Below are 17,680 nucleotides of genomic sequence, written 5' to 3' on the forward strand. Positions count from 1 at the left end.
AATTCAATCCAAAAGACATTTATTAAGCATAACAAGAGGGATCATAAATGCTGATTAGGGTCTGCTCGGTTATGTACAGTCTTAGATAGTTGCCTAAAGCACAAAGAGGGTAAATGATTTGCCCAGGGTCACACAATCAGTAAATGTTAGGGTTGAGGATTAAACTCAAATCTGTCTGACTCCATTTCTTAGCTCTATCATATACTAGCTGTGACCTGGGGAAATAACAGAACCTCTAAGCATTCATTTCAGAACAGTAGCCAGCCTTCATTGGTAGGGGAAATTTCCTCACCAAAAGTTCCTAAAGTCAACTAAATCACAGGTCATCACAGGAATTTTAAAAAAAATGAATTAAAGATATAAAAAAAAATAGATGGAAAAATAGCCCCCTATCTATCAAGAAGCTTACATTCTGTTGATAAGGGGGTAGGGACCAGGGGAAGAGACATGGGTACCTTATTTACCAAGTAAAGGAAACCTGGGGTCTTTTATTAGGTATCAGGAGACTTGGATTCAAGTTCCAGTTTAGTCATTCCTAGGCTATGAGAGTTTGGGCAAATCATTTAGCTGTCCCAAGACTCAGTTTTCAATTCTATAAAGTGAAAACAATAAAAATTTTGCCCAAAGACATCCAAAAATTATTGTAAATATCAAATAAAATTACATAATGTTTTGAAACAGCAAGTTCTCAATGGTGTAATAGTAACCTCTATCAAGGGTACATTGACCTGCTAAGTATTTTGACATATACTGCCCAGAATCTAGTGATGGGAGACCTGGGATCAAATTCCCATTCTACATCATCTAGCTACCTGATCCAGAAGAATTCATTTCATCTTGTAAAATGTTGGTAATTTTATTTGTATCAACTATCTAACAATATTATTTTGAAGAAAGTATTTTTTAAACCTTTAAGTATTATATAAATGTGAATTATGATTTTTCCAGGTATTCTCAAATCCATTGAATGGTGGGGTTAGGATTTAGGATGTTAGTCCACACTAAGGAAATATTCAGCCTTGAATTTTAAATTAGAAATTACTTTCCACAAGTTTTTTAAGCATTGATTATTGTTTGGAATATGAATTGCTTTATTTCACATTCTTTTCCCAAAGGCTCTCCTGCTGCACATTTGTTAGATTAGAACACATTATCTAAACCCCCACATACAACAAAGGGGAATGAGCAGGAAGATGTTGTCTTGGCAACATGGGGCAACAGGAAGCAGGGCTGCCTAAAAACCACAGGTCAGCAAATGAACAATGACCAACCATTTAAGTCCAGTCGTGGTTTCAGTTTCCTTCAGAGTAAAGTCTTTAAGAACCCTCTATGAGAATTGTTTGAATCAGCCCAGAAGACAGTATGACACAGTGGGATAAATACTCCATTCCAAGTAGAAGGACCAGGGTTCAAATGTCATCCACTACTGGTGTTACCTTGGGTAAGTCATTTTACATCTCTGTGCCTCAATTTCTTTTTTTTAGTTATTTTTGCAAGGCAAACAGGGTTAAGTGGCTTGCCCAAGGCCACACAGATAGGTAATTATGAAGTGTCTGAGACCTGATTTGAACCCAGGTACTACTGACTCCATGGCCGGTTCTTTATCTACTACGCCACCTAGCCATCCCGCCTCAATTTCTTCAGTTGAAAAATGTCAAAGTTGAACTAGACAATCTCTAAGGCCTCTTCAAGTCATAAATCAATGATCTTTTGAATCAATTAAAAGGAGAGCTGATTTCCATGCTTTTTGTTTTGTTTTGTTTTTTAGTTTTTGCAAGGCAATGGGGTTAAGTGGCTTGCCCAAGGTCACATGGCTAGGTAATTATTAAGTGTCTGAGGCCGGATTTGAACTCAGGTACTCCTGACTCCAGGGCCGGTGCTCTATCCACTGCGCCACCTAGCCACCCCCGTTTCCATGCTTTCTTAGGGAGTCTCCATTTGTTTCTTCATAGAGCCAAACTTAAAACTGACCCCAAGACTATGGAACAACAGAGTAAAGACCCCTAAATTTGGGGAGGCTAGGTGGCGCAGTGGATAAAGCACCGGTCCTGGAGTCAGGAGTACCTGGGTTCAAATCCGGTCTCAGACACTTAATAATTACCTAGCCGTGTGGCCTTGGGCAAGCCACTTAACCCCATTTGCCTTGCAAAAATCTAAAAAAAAAGACCCCTAAATTCCACTTTAATGCTTAGAAGAAATTCTTCTAAAGTCTTGGGACAAAAATCTTCTTCATCATCATCATCATCATCATCTTCTTCTTCTTCTTCTTCTTCTTCTTCTTCTTCTTCTTCTTCTTCTTCTTCTTCTTCTTCTCCTTCCTCCAAAGGGGATGGAGGTTCAAGACAGGGGATAGGGAGGGGGGCATTTTGTAATTCATTAAATAGTCGAAAGAGGACAAACAAAAGCTAGGTATAGACGTCAGCTTGTACCTTATCTATTAAGGAACTTGATTGAAAGGGTACCCAAACCCAGGGAAGCATCCTGAAGCTCATTAGTCTCAAAGAGAGGGCTACTATTAAAGGATTATAAGATAAATGGCAGATAATGTTATGGAAGGTAGTAAAACGAGAAAACAGGAGAAACCAATACGGAGTAGGTATATGAGATCCAGGTTAATTATCAGTAGAGCAGGTCAGGATCAGAATATTTAGAGTAGTATGCTCCAGATGAGTTTTTTTTGGTTTGTTTTTGATTTCTGTATTGTTTCTGCCTCCTTTTTTACATAGAATCACAGAAACTCCAAGTTGGATCAGAATCACCTAAACAAGCATCCCTTCTACGATGTCCCAGACATTGTTTGGAATGTTGGTTTATATATTCTTGTGGAGGGTGTGCCTATTTACATTTGTTGAAAGAGTTGAGGATATCACCTGGGTCTGAGTATCTAGGATGATTTGGCTACTTCAAAGTGTTGTGAAAATTAATCATCTCTTCACTGGACCTAAAAAAAGGAAATAGAGAACCTTCTATCTGATTCTCAGTCAGAAAGAAAACTACAATGGGACTGAAAGGATATCAGGGTGCCAAAGTGGAAAAAGTCTATATATTTCTATTCAATCTGTTATTAAATACTTTGAAAAATCTGCACCTCTGCAATTTTCTTGATCTCTGGAAACCAGCAGAACATGCCTCTACCATCATCTTAAAATACATGAAGACACCTGTCATGACCTCTTCCTCTTCTATAGGCTAAGCATTCCAAATTCCTTCAATGAATTTTTCTGCGGAATGATTTCCATCTCTCTCACCATTCCCTGCTCTAGAACCTCTCCATGTTATGAATGTTCTACTAAAACATCATACCCAGAACTTAACATAATACTCCAGACTTGGTTCAAACAGGGAAGAGCAGAGTAAGACAAACATCTCCCTGGTAATTGATATTCTACCTCTTTTAATGTCGTCTAAAATTGCAATAGGTTTTCTATATTAATCAAGAAGTGTTTTATCAAGCATCCTCTAGACAACATCCACAATACAGGCACTGTACAAGGTCCTTGGATAACAATCTGGTGAATGAATCAATACCTACTTTTGTAGCTTGTTAGGTCATTCATTCTATTGGCTCTTATTAAACTTGCAGTTCACTAAAACTTCCAACTTCCAACTACTTATCACATAAGCAAACATTCCAGATAGTCAAGGCAACAGGAGTCCAGTGATACTTTAAAACAGTCCATATGACTTCAGATGACAAGGTCCATGTGAGTCAATGGTATGGCCTGGCAAATGAAATGCATTATATTTGTTGCAGTATGTTCTTTAGCAAGGTCCTGTGCATCCTTCTACAAAGGACTATAATATGTGGCCTATAATGACTCAGTATGCTCAGTTTCTGGCCTGGAGATGTACTCAATAAAGTCAACCATTTTGACCCTCTGATTACTTCCATTATCCTAGAAAAAGAAGATTCCTTTATTTTCCACTTTATTCATTGGATATGAAATCAGAATACCTTTGATCATATATCTGCTTGGCCCTGTTTACTCTCTCCAGTCCCGCCATTGCCTTAATCTTTTCCTACTAGAAATAAGATTAAATAAATTTAAAGAAAAAAGACTTATTTCCTTCAAATTCTCCCCTCTACTTTTATTTCCATCCTTGCATATATATGAAATTTCTGGCATTTGGTTATTATTTTGGATTAAGACCATGTTTCCCAAAAGGTCTGTTAAAATATAAATCCTCTGTTAAGGAAAATTGCTTTTCTGAAACATGTAAACATATTAACATGGCTTGGTTTACCAGGATAGCCAGGAGAAATCAGAATTTTAAGAGACTGGGGTGGGAAATAGGAATGCTTTGTTATAGGACCCCAGAGAATGAAGGAGGGAATTGCCCAAGTATGGAAAGCTACAAGCAGGTTCAAGAGTGGTAGGCCCAAAACAACAGAGGGAAAGGAACATAAGTATATAGGGATGGGTGGGGGAAAGATCTAGCTTCTCCCTTCATGAATTTGCTGAGAGATGGCTCGGTTTCACTCATTTTTTTTCTTTTGATAGTTGATTATTTTATTGTTTTTCAATGTGTTAAGCATCACTCCCTGCTGCTAATGTCTGATTCAACCCTATTGAGGATCAGCATCAGCTCATTTTTCTTCCTCCTTTTGCTGATCGGCCATTTAGTCACTTGGCATACCAATGTCCATTGTTAGTTTATGGTTCCCTGCACCAAAATTATCTTTCTGGGAGAGAAGGGAGCTAAAACTTCCCAAACCCATGTGCCATTCTTTCCAAATTATTCACAAGGCTCAGCATACTTGCATTAAGACTATTTCCTCCCATAGACTTCTTACTTAATAATTGACTCCCCAGGTCCTCTCTGTTTTCTGATGGTGGGACACTCAAATTGATCTCTCAGCTGTTCATTTACAATTCCAATATCACTCCCTGAAGCCAAGACTTTGAGACTTCATATAAATTCAGAGAAGTTTTTTTTTTTTCCTGGCTGCTATTGACAGTGTTGGAAACCATATTATGACTAAAATGTTTTTTTTTTCACAAGTGAATAAAAATCTGTGATGAGAACATTAAACTTCCAGTCACCTGGTTTTCCTTGTGCCATAAGGTCTTTCAGAAGAACAAACATTTTTGGTCCAATGACTGATGGAAGTACAATGCTTTTCCTCTGGTTCCCCCAAACTCTATTAGTCATTTCCTCATGAAGATCATTTGATGAAATTCCCTGTAGCTTCAAATATGAATATATTTGTGCTGCTTAATAAACTATCTTAAGATTTGATTTCTTTTCATAAGCCTTTTTTAATATTCCCTGTACTAAAGTCCCATTCATTTTGCCAAATGACATTATTTTGTATAATAGGAAGAAAAAGTCTAGAGGTAAATGACAGATTTAATAATTGCTTCATGAAAAAAATAAAAATGAATAAATTTCATTTAAATTATGGGAGCAAATGTGAAGAAGCCAAGATCAATTCAACTTCTATATTGGATGAGACAATGTCTATTAAATATGGGTAAAGTGCAGGCTAAAGTCATTGTTTTGTCCCTACTATGAGCCAATTAGCATCATTCTATTCCATAAATGCAGTCTACAATTGAAATCCAGCTAGCTGTCCTCAAATTATACATCTATAAAGGGGAACAAGTAAGAAAGTCTCAATGGAATTGGATGAAAAAAATGGAGGCATATTAGAAAGAACATGTTCAAGACAAAAGACCTTGTCCCAAACTACTTCATTGTGTGACTTTGAGTATGTCATTTATTGCTGATAAACTTCAGTTTTCTCATCTGCAAAATGAAGTTAGGATGGGTCATCATGAAGGTCCCTTCCATCAGCTCAGAGGCAATTCAGGACATATGAACTGCTGATGGGCTGGTCACATAATCTTTATATGTGAAACATAGAGAATCATTACTTAGATTTTGTCTCAGAAGTTCTCACCTGAGCCAGAGGGCCTGAATATACTTTAGAGAACTCCCATTTCCCTGACTCATTGTCCCCACCCAGATGAAATCAAATATCTTTAGTATATGGAAGACCTGCAAGATCAGCCAATAGTTCCTGCTACATACAAGACTTAAAACAAAATTTTATGTTTAATTCATAAACTGGTGGCATAATCGATAGAACAATGGACTTAGAACCAGGAAGATTCATCTTTAGGAATTCAAATCTGACCTCAGACACTTACTAGATGTGTGACCCAATCAAGTTACTTAATCCTGTCCTTCATCTATAAAATGAACTAGGAATGAAATGGAGTCATAAAGAGTCTGCTACAACTGAAATGACTAAACAACAACAATGGAAACAGAATAGCATCTGAACCCACAGGCAGTCAGGAGATCCTACCTCCAATAAGCCTAGAAACCAAAGCAATATTAGTGACTTACAGTGCCATAACTGAAAATTCTAGAAATAGTATAACTTGGTACTGGCAATTCTCCAAAGTTTCCACTATATGTCTTTTGTAATTTCTCTCAACTTTCAACTCCCAGCAGGTGGTCATTGCTCATCTCAATATCTGGTCTTTTGTAACTCTGCCTCCTATATAGCTCATCCCCAACCTTATTTTAACTGTATTTGGTGCTGTTTAGTTTCTTTATGACATTCACAGTTCTGACATTTTCCAGCAGATGGCATTCATCACCTGCCCTGGGGCACAAGGTCTTTAGACACACACACACACACACACACACACACACACGTGCGTATATCTGGAACCCTTCTTTATCCAATTAAAAAACATAGGTTCAACTTTATGCTCCCTAGAAAAATCTTTTATTGTATAGCCCCTTCCTTCAAATACTAAAGGGCTTTCATAATGTTATGAAATTATTTATTTCTTATGCTGAGTTTTAATGAATCCATTCAGGATTATGATGAGTCAAAGGGTGCCTTTTCTCTTCTTCAGCACTGAGTAGGTACATCTATTTTTCCCGAACACATCCCTGATGTCTCAGAATGCAGGAGAAAATCCTTGTTCTTTATCCTAATTTTTCTTTTTTTTCTTTTTCTTATTCTCCTCCTTTCCCCTTCCCTCCATGAACTGTACCAAGTTTTTAAAATAATCATGAAGTGTCTTTGAGAAGGACCTCCAATAGGGAGCAAGGTGAAACAGAGTTAAGTATTCTTAGGGAGAAATAGATTTGTAATACTCACTACATTGCCTTAACATTGTCCTTTCATGACACTGTGGTTCTTGGATGTCCATTTAAAACTACTGTATCCCTAATTTTCCATACCAAATTTTAATTCCAGGCCACCCAGCAAGCTTCTGGGATTCTTCCCACTTTTAGTTGGCCTATGGTCAGGGAGAGCTAACTTTTTTATAGATATGAAATAATGAGTCTCTGTTATATACTTTTTAAAAAGCATATGTTAAATTTAACATGATGGCACCAACATTTTACTGTTTGTCTGCATTCCTGCTGATCACTCTTTTCTTCTTTTCTTTTTATTCACTTTCTTGCCCTCCAAATAAAATGTCTATCTTATAATATAACAAATGAACATATTGGTAATATCTGAACATGTTTGTCTCACTCTGCCTACATTATAACAGTTTTCTACCAAAGGGGGAAATATGTTTCAACATCAGTCTTCTGGAATTATGACTAGTAACTGCCTTGATCATAGTTGTTCTTTCAGTATTGTTTTATCAAATCTTTCAAAGTTGTTTTCCTTTACAATCTTATAATCATTTTATGACTTATTTTCCAGTTTTTACTCTTTACTCTCCGTTAGTTCCATATATATCTTCTTCAGTTTTCTCTGAATCTCTCCCTTTTATGCTTCTTATGGCATGATATTCTATTATATTCACTTTCCATAAGTTGTTCAGTCATTTCTAAATGGAAATGTATCCACTTTCCTCAAGTTGCTTGCAATAACAGAACTTACTGTATTTGATATTTTGGTATATAGGTCCTTCTACTATGTCTTTGATCTCTTTGGAATATATACCTAGAAGTGGTATCTTTGAATAAAAGGTTATATATAATTGAGTGTTTGGGGTTTTTTTTTTTGAGAAGTGTATAAAATAGCTATCCAGAGACAGGTTGATCTAATTCATTAATGTGCTTGTCATTGTATGCTGCTTCAACAATTGCCACTTTCCTTTTATTGATTATTATTGCCAATCAGGTCCACGAGATGGAACTTTAGAGTTGCTGATTTACGTTTTTTAAAACATAGTTATTGTTTCATGTAAAAATAACTAGGTGGCACCATTTATACGAGAGTGAACTAGAAGTTGATTCATATTTCAGTCTTATTAGCTGGATGACCCTAGAAACTCATTTAAAGTCTTTCAGCCTCAGCACCTTATCTATAAGACGACAATAATAGTAGCACTTTCTTCACAGAAGAAAATGAGATAACATTCAAATGTTTTGTTAATCTTCAAATTCTGCATATTTACTGTTTTCTATATTTCAATATGGTTGTCAATAGGTTCTGTTCCTTCTTTTGAGAAATATTCATTCATATGTTTGACCATATCTTTTGGGGGAATGACTTTTGATGTGATATATTTGTAATATTTAAGTACATATATCTTGTATAAATTTTGTACTTTAATCAATAAAATTTTCTGCAAAAATTCTTTCCCAGTTCATGATTTCCCTTCTAATTTTAATCCTAACTGCACTGACTTGGTTTATGTAAAAAAGCTTTTCTTTTTTGTCATTAGAATTGTCTTTTTTATATTTTATGATGATCATCTCTAACCCTTAAGTCAAAAATTCTTCCTTTGTCTATAATTATAAGATATCTCATCTTCTACTGTAATTTGTTTTGAGGTAGATCTCATATCTAAGTACCCATATAGAACTTAGGGAAAATGTGGTATATGCTGCTGGTTGCTGATCTCATATTTTCAGTGTAGCTATATTCAATGGAGGTATTCTTGGAAAGTTTTAAGTAGATGGATTCTCTATAAAGCAAATCATTGTATCATTGGCTCACATCAGAATTCTGAGACATTTTACCTTTGTTGTTATGATTGGCATTCATTTTAATACTGTTTCTAACTCTCCAGCTTTGAGTCTCCCTCTTTTTTCCTCCTTTACCCTTTTTCCCCACTCCACTTTCTTATGGATCTTTTAATGTATTGTGAATGGCCAAATATATCAAAAGAATTCATTATTTATAGGAATCCTATGATAAATTTTTTGCATTATGAATAATCATTGCTTGATTTGTCTAATATTTGTTATAAAGAGTTTTCTTAAATTAGGTGGTCCTTCTTAATCTATTAGAAAGTTAAATCAGATATCTGAAAGATCAGTAATGTATAATTAAGGGACCATTGGATTTAGAATTTAGAAGTCTGATTTGCTAACTTTACACCCATATCAGACCTTCTAATATAAAATCCACAGCCTTTGAAAAACTGTTGATAGCTATCAGGGTACAATCATATTGTATATCACCCAATCTCTCCTCTTCACTATGATCCTCGAAATTCCATGATTAAATCAGCATGACCAATCATAGCATAGACTTCTGGTAAGTAGAATTCACATCTGAATCCTTTTGTCAGCATTTCCTTTGACAACCAGACTCCTCGGTCACTGGTCCAGCATTCTGGAAATATGCAGATTTGAAGGGCATGATCAACCACCCTGAAGACAACATCCCAATACTTCTCCTCCCTACCCTTAAAATTGTCATTAAATTCAGATACTAATAGAGATTTATCCTAACTTTGAAATGATGTTAAAGATTCTCCTATAGTTCAAGGTGAATTTAGGATAAGGACTTCTTTATCCACTCATATTCCTCAACAACACCCCTAGTCATTTTTATTAAGGAAAAAAATGCATGTGTACCCTGTAACCCAAAGATTCCACTACTAGGTATATAACCCAAGGAAATAAAAATTCCTGATACACCAAAAAGGTGTATTAGGAAGGTTCCTTTTTTATAGTAAGACTTTTTTTTTATTGGAAAGAAATGAAGACAAGTAGATGCTTTTTGATTGGGAAATGACCTAACAAATAGTGACATATGAATAAATAATAACAATTTAGCATTGTACTTTAAGAAATTATGAATATGATAAATGCAAAGCTTAGAAAGATAATATGCATAAATCTGAAAATAAAAAATAACCCCAGTAGTCCAAAAGGAAATAACAACAATGAGCAAAAATGAAAAAAAAACTATTATGTAATTGAGATGGCCAAGATCAAGCCCTAAAAACAGGTTTGAGGAATATATCATTCTTCCTTCATTATAGAAGTGGAGACTACATGTATAGAACATCATATTATCATACTGGATTGATGTTTTGTTGAACTTTTTAAAAAATATTTTTAAATTGTTCTGAAAAGAAGAGTTATTTTTTGGTCATAGGATGGGGGAATATGTTAGAAATGCTGGTCATATGAAAACAATTGTCTATTCAAAATCAGAAAAACAAAGACAGATAAGTGAAATTATACAAATATTAGCTATTGAGGTGGAATATTTTCTGTTGAGAACAAAAGCCTAAATCTAATGAAAGTTTAGAATTTTAAGTTGTTTAGGCTTAAGGGAAAGTTGGAAAAAGGTATGACTCTTCCTAGCTCAGGTCTCTGTGAGGCTTGAATATAGAGATGAAATAAGGGCAGCAACTAGGTGACCAGCACATAGTAGACGGTTTCCAGAAAAGGGCAGTTCCCAGGTAAGATCACTTGAGATATATATCAGGAAGTAAGCATAAAAATTCAAAAATGAGCACATGTTATTGGGAAACCCAACATACAAACTTTGAGTGGACTCCAAACAAAACTTTCAAAACTTTCCTTAGAGGTATCTCCTTTCCTGGGGCATTAGTGAGGTCAGCATTACATTCTAGATTTAAGTACAATTTAGTCACATAAAGTTAGATTCAAACAACATAATAATTGACACACTTTTCCAAAAATTAAAATATTTCCCTACATTACTTGTCCAATCAGTTTGTAATGAAGATAAAATAATATGAAATAATTCTATAAAAAGACAGGAGCCAGGTTTAAAACAATAGACTGAAGAGTTTGTGCTTTATTTTCAAGATTATGGGAAATTACTAAAGAGTGTTAGCAATTTTGTGCCATCAAACATAATTTTTATAGTTGAGATGGAGATGGGTTGAAGAAAGGAGAGAACAATGATGAAGCTATCATAGTAGTCTAGGTGAGAAATGATAAATGCCTAAACTGTGGTAATGGCCATGTAGTGAGAATGGGACAAATAGGAGGAATATTTTGAAGGCAGAATTGAGATGGCTGGCAACTGGTTGGATCATAGACCCTAGACTCATAAAACCATAGATTTGGAGATAGAAGTTCCCTCAGGAGTCATCTTATACAATACCCTCATTCTACAAATAAGGAACTGAGGCCTAAAGAAGTTAAGTGAATTGCTCATATTTATATAAGTTTCAAGTGACAGATCCATAACTTCAACTCAGGACTTCTAACTATTGCCATCACAAGAGTCCAGGAAAGAAGTGATGAGGATCTAAATTGAAGAGATAACAAGATGCTGCCACCTGAGAATAAACAATGATAAAGGGACAGATACAACAATTATGACAATAGAAATAACAACTGCTGGGATATGTCAGATAAGAAAAATTGAAAAGTTGAGAATATTGTGAATTTGAAAAACTGGAAGGATGAAGTTAGTCTTGATAGAAATAGAGAATTTTGTAAGAGGGATCAAATTATGGAATGAAATACTGTAGAGATCATTATAAACAGGAATAGCAACATTGTGCAATGATCAATTATGATAGACCTAGTTTTTTCAGCAATTGAATTATCCAAGATAATTCAAAAAGCCTCATGCTGGAAAAATACTTTCCATATCCAGGGAAAGAACTATGTAGTCTGAATGTAGATCAAAACATACTATTTTCATTTTTTATTTTAATTTTTCTTTTTCTTGGTTTTTTCCCTTTTGTTCTTTTTCTTCTTTCACAACATGACTAATGTGGAAATATGTTTAACATGATTGTACATGAATAACCTATATCAGACTGCTTGCTGTCTTGGGGAGGGACAAAAAGAGGGAAGGAGAAAAATTTGGAAATCAAAATCTTACCAAAAATGAATGTTGAAAATTTAAAAAAAATAAAATACTGAATCCTATTTTGGAAATATTGAGTTTAGAATGTTACTTTTAATTATCTCTTCAATTAAAGAAGTATTGGGAAACCCAACATACAAACTTTGGGTAGACTCCAAATAGTTGGAGAGACAAGGCTAGAACTTAGGAGAGTTCTATTTGTTTTGAGAGACATTTTCATAGATTTGATCCATGGGAGATAATGAAGTGATCAATAAAAGAGTATGGTGCTAAAAAAGAAAAGAGTACAGTTCAAAACTTTGGAGTATATTCAAGAGAAGGTACATATTATGGTAGATGTATCCATATGATCCAGCAAAGGTGATTGAGAACTAGTCATGCAAATAGGAGGAAAACAAAGGGAGGGTTGTCAAAAAAGCTTTGAGAAGAGAAAATATCCAGGAAAATAGAGTGATTAACAATAACAAAGATTGTGGAGAGGTCAAGCAAGCTGAGAATTGAGAAAAGGCCATCAGATTCAAAGGATAAAAAAAATCTATAATTTTACCAAAATATTTACAGGAGCCCTTTGTATGTTAGTAAGCAACTATAAATAAAGAAGATCTCAATAGATCTGAAAATACCTAAAAAAGTATAATGGAATATTGTTGTACCATTAGAAACAATGACTATGAAAAAATACAAGATGACACAGGAGGGCATATAAATTAATTCAAAATAAGTAAACAGAGTCAGGAAAACAATGAATTCAAAGACCAAAATAATACAAATGGAAAGAAGAATAAGAACAACAAATCTAAGTTGAATCCTGGATGCCTGTGATGGCCGCACTTGATTGATAAGAAGGGATTTGAGAATCTACCTCTCTCCCTTCTTTGCAAAAGTGGGGGACTATGGGTATAGAACACTACATATATCATCAGTCTTGGTCGATATTATGAATAATTTCACAGAAGTTCTTTTTCATCATAGTTCCTTTTTATTGTTTGTTATAAAGGAGGGGAAAGGATATGTTGAACAATGAAGGTGCTGTAAAAAGAAAGTGATCAGTTTAAGGTTTTTTTTTTTGGTTTCTTTGTCTTAAGAATCCTGTATGGCCTAAGTTCTTAGAGACATCAGCAAAACTTGTGGGGATGGGGCGACTAGGTGGTGCAGTGGATAGAGCACTGGCCCTGGAGTCAGAAGTACCCGAGTTCAAATCCAGCCTCAGACACTTAGTAATAGACACTTAACCCATTTGCCTTGTAAAAACCTAAAAAAAAAAACAAAAAGAAAACTTGTAGGGATGGCTCCTGTCCACTTGTCTTCTACATTTATGTTTCTTACCATTTCCCAGGCAGGTTGCCTAGACATGTTTTCCAGTCTAGCTCTGTGAACTTGCTCTAAGACCCTTCCCTCCATTACTAGATTGATGGTGGCCATAGGACTAGGAGAAGAACTCATGGAAACCTTTGAGGTGTTGTACTTGGAATGATTGGGCTGGGAAGATCAATAACGTCCTCCAGCTGCAGCTATGGCTACAATAACTATGCCATTATATCTATAGATTTTGTCATCAAACCTCAGTTTTCCAGTCTATAAAATGGAAATTATATGTGCTCTTACCTACCTTCCAGAATAGTAATGAGTACTATATAAATGTGAGCTATTTTCCCCCAGATAATCATGGCCTCATTCTTGGAACCACCATCCTAGTTTTGTACAGCTATCAAGTCAGACCAATTGAATTATAATTGATTAATATTTCAAAAGTTAAAACAATTCTATAAGATTTAGACAAACAATAGAAAATCATGGGGGAATTTTTATAAGAACCAAGAAAGAATGGTGATTTCCTCACTATATTTATTAGACTCAACCTTTTAAAGAGAAATGTGATATAGTCCTAGATCCTTTGTTCATCACCAGGGTAATCAATACTGTGTCCCACAGCTGTAACTTCCCCATAGATTTAATGTTTATCATGTCTTTCATGTATTCCATTGCTCCGTCCATCATCAAGGTCAATACCCCTCAGTACCCACAGTGACTCAAAATGAACCAACTTGGCAGGACTCAACTGGGTGGAACTCCTTGAAGAATTCCCACCAAGGTAAGACAGGTGGGGCTAGCTGGCAGGTGTTGGTAATTGCAGTTCAGGATGGTGGCCAAAGGGTGGAGTCTATACTGCAGAAACAAGAGTGGCTGTTGGTACTTGTAGAGCTTAGGTGGGCAAATGGCCCAGTAGCTGGGGGTCAAAGTTGGGGGGAGCCCAAACTAAGGAAAGGGGAAGGAGGCCAGATCTGGAACTAGAAACAAATGTTTATGTATGTGAGCTGGGCAGGTGATAGGAGCCAACAGGGGTGTGGTCAACAAGCCAAGTCTTGATCAAATAAGCAAGGAGTGGCAAAGCAGTAGTCTAAGATCAATGACAATAGCTAGAAGCATTGGGAAAAGAACAAATAGTGCCAATGGAACTTCAGTTAAAAGTGGGGATACTTAACAGAATGGACTAGTTATCTGACTGCTGATTTACATTCTTCAGTGAGAGTAATGTATCCTATCCTAAGGCACTTTGTATCCTGAGGATTTGAGGGCTTTTCCTAGGAGACTTAATTTGTCCCTTTTCCAACAGTTTGAATCTATATAAGAGAGGAGAGATCCTTAGAGAAGCTGGAGAGTTCTCAAAGATCCTAGGGAATGGCTTTGATTCTGCCCTTAAATTTTCCCATACCCTGATAAGTCCTCTAGTTTAAGAAAGTTGTATTGGAGAACTTGGAACCACTTCTCATACAAGTCAACCACTCCTTATAGAAATGAATCATACAGAGTTTTGCAGTTCAGATTCCAAAATCCTAGATCTGAGAGCTTGCTCACCCATACATATACCCAACAAATCCACACATTTCATTATTAGTGTTTTATTAAAGAAAGATTCTTATCTTTTCAGTTTTATGCCCTGGAGAGATAAATGGTGCTAGGGCCCCAGCAAATATCACTTGCATGGATTCTGGTCCTGATCAGCATAACTGTAAAGAAGCAGCAGATTCAAAAGCTAAGGGGCTAATAGTATCTGGAGAACTCCTGAAGGGGCAGGAGAGACTAACAAAGAGTTGTGAAGAGATTTATTCCCTGAAAACTAGTCATAATAACTAGAATAAAATCTTGGGAATGCATAGTCATATTTATCAAGAGCAAGAGGAAATTAGCAAGTTCAACTCCAATGGTCAAAACTGTTGTTGCCATTGTTGTGTAAAGGCAGCTGGGTGGTACTCTGTATATTGTGTTGGACTGCAGTCAGGAAGACCTGAGTTCAAATTAATCCCCAAACATTTATTTGTTGTGTGACCTTAGGCAATTCATTTAACTGCTATCTGCTTCAATTTTTTTCAACTCTTAAATGGGAATAATAGCACCTATCTCACCAAGAATTTTTGCAATCATTGAGATGATGACACTGTTATCTTATTTTCTGAGTATTGAATTTTAGTACAAAAAATAACCTATGCTTGAGATATAGTAAACTACTTCTCCCACTTTTGCTTAATGCATTATTCAAACACTATATTAGCAAACAGTATGGTATAACCTGCAAAAATGTTACTGCTTAGACAAAGATGTGTGCACAGTAAGAACTGTCATATATTAGAGTGAAAAATATATAAAATTGTTGACACAATGGATTATCACCACTCTTCGCCTATTAAAGTGCCATTCAAATATAACAGGTATCTTTTCTTGATAGATATAATCTTTTTATTCTTTCTTCCTATAATTATTAACAATATCCCTTCTCTTTACAGCTTACAGGATGAATTATGGATATTTCAACTTTAAAGTCAAGTGAAGGAAAATTTCCAATTCCTGCCCTTCCACACACAAACTAGTGTTTACTTTGTAATTTCCAGGACTTTTTACTATGCCCAAAAGAGCAGAATCAAATTTTTTTCCAGTTCTTTTCCTAATGCCAAAATTGTCTCTTTCCTGAAAGGAAATTGATTTGGTTCTCATCTCTGGGAAGTCTTAAGATTGAAATGTTACTCTTGTCCCATACTGCTGAAACTGTCTGTGTAGGGTACATTCTTTCCATTATTATGTATAAGTCATCTTCCTTTTCATTTTTCTCATTACAGTCTGCTATGGCAGTTTGTTGGGCTCAGAATCACAAACCAGAAGTTCTCAAGTTTACTACATTTGAATAAGAGGGGACCAAGTGTTAGATTTCAGAGAGGTATTAGGAAAAGGTTGATACAATAAGGATCAGAAGGAGTAAAAACTTGTTTATGTTCATTGCTATGTCTACTTCTCCTGGCATATCTATCTACTCTTTGCTAGAACCTGCCCTTTGATTCTGAATTTCTCTCCCTGGATGTATTCCATAGACTCATGGAGTCTATGAAAATCACAATGCTTCAGTTGGAAAATACCTTTTCAGAAGATATATTAATATATAGTTGGATATATACATATATATCCAACTATCTTCTTTTCAATTGAATAAACTGAGGCAAAGAATAGTGAAATCATTGACCAAAAAAAGCATTTTTTACACAATATTTTCCAGGCATTGTGCTGGAGAAACAAAGGCAAAAAAGAATACCCTCTGGGAATATAAATTCTAGTGGGGTAAATAACTGGAGAGGTGCAAGCTATATGGAGACTAGATGAAAGGTAGTGGGAGAAAAAGCACTAATGACTAGGGAAAAACCAGGAAAGGTGTTCAAAGAGATAGAGATGAGGGATGAGGTATTTCAGGTATGAAATGAGGAGAAATGGAGATGGACAATGGAATATCAGATTTGCTGAACTGGAGAGCGCTTGGAGTGGTCAAGTATTAAAAAAACTAGAAAGGTAGGAAAGGAGGACCAGGTTATGAAGTGTTTTAAATGTCGAACAGAGGCATTTATAGAATTTATATTTTATTATAGATATAATAGAAAGCCACTGGAGCTCACTTGGTGGGAGCAAGGAGAAAAGGAATAAACATAATTAGACCTTTATTTGAGAAAAATTACTTTTACAGCTGAGTGGAAAAAGGTTTGGAAGGTGAGATGCTTGAGGTAGGAAAGACATAAAACACAAGATTTGACAGTGGGGATTTTTTTTTTGCTTTCTTAAAAAAGCTTTTATTTATATTTATTATATTTATATATAATATAAATTTTATATATTATATTTATTTATATTATATTATATATCCTAGTCTACCACCACGCCTCTCATGATACTCTGATATACACACCAATACTGGAGAAATTCATGTCTGGGTCAACTGCCTTGGTCTTGTACATGTTGTCAGTTCAGAGATCCCACAAGTGATAATGGGGAACCCAAGTGGAACATTCCCTTCAAACAAAGATGAGATGAATTTTGAGAAAAGGACAAGAAGAAAATTGTGCCTTGAGCTTCAATAGCTTAAAAGTCTTTGATGAAAATATAGCTATCTTCAGACTAACTCCTTGAAGTCTTCAAAGAAAACTGTGAATATATATTATGACATACTTCAGACTTCTCAAATAAAAATAAAGAGTTTGGGTGGACAGGGAGAGAAGATGAAGGTGATTCTTACTTCAGAAATGCCAGGCCTTTAAATAATACCATAATAAAAATAGAATTACAGAATTTTAAAATTGGAAAATACATCTTAAGAGATCTAGTCCAACCTTCACATTGGAG

The 17,680-nt window shown here is 35.4% G+C and overlaps 1 long non-coding RNA gene across 1 annotated transcript; it reads left to right on the plus strand.

Moving 5' to 3' along the window:
- Window positions 1-1,315: 1,315 nt before the first annotated feature.
- LOC141489943 (uncharacterized) lies at window positions 1,316-16,208 on the plus strand. Its single transcript, XR_012469025.1, has 3 exons — window positions 1,316-1,441; window positions 14,028-14,117; window positions 15,808-16,208. It is a non-coding gene; the product is annotated as an uncharacterized LOC141489943 (long non-coding RNA).
- The last annotated feature ends 1,472 nt before the right edge of the window (window positions 16,209-17,680 follow it).

The sequence above is a fragment of the Macrotis lagotis genome, chromosome 5, assembly GCF_037893015.1.
Source record: "Macrotis lagotis isolate mMagLag1 chromosome 5, bilby.v1.9.chrom.fasta, whole genome shotgun sequence".
NCBI lineage: Eukaryota > Metazoa > Chordata > Mammalia > Peramelemorphia > Peramelidae > Macrotis > Macrotis lagotis.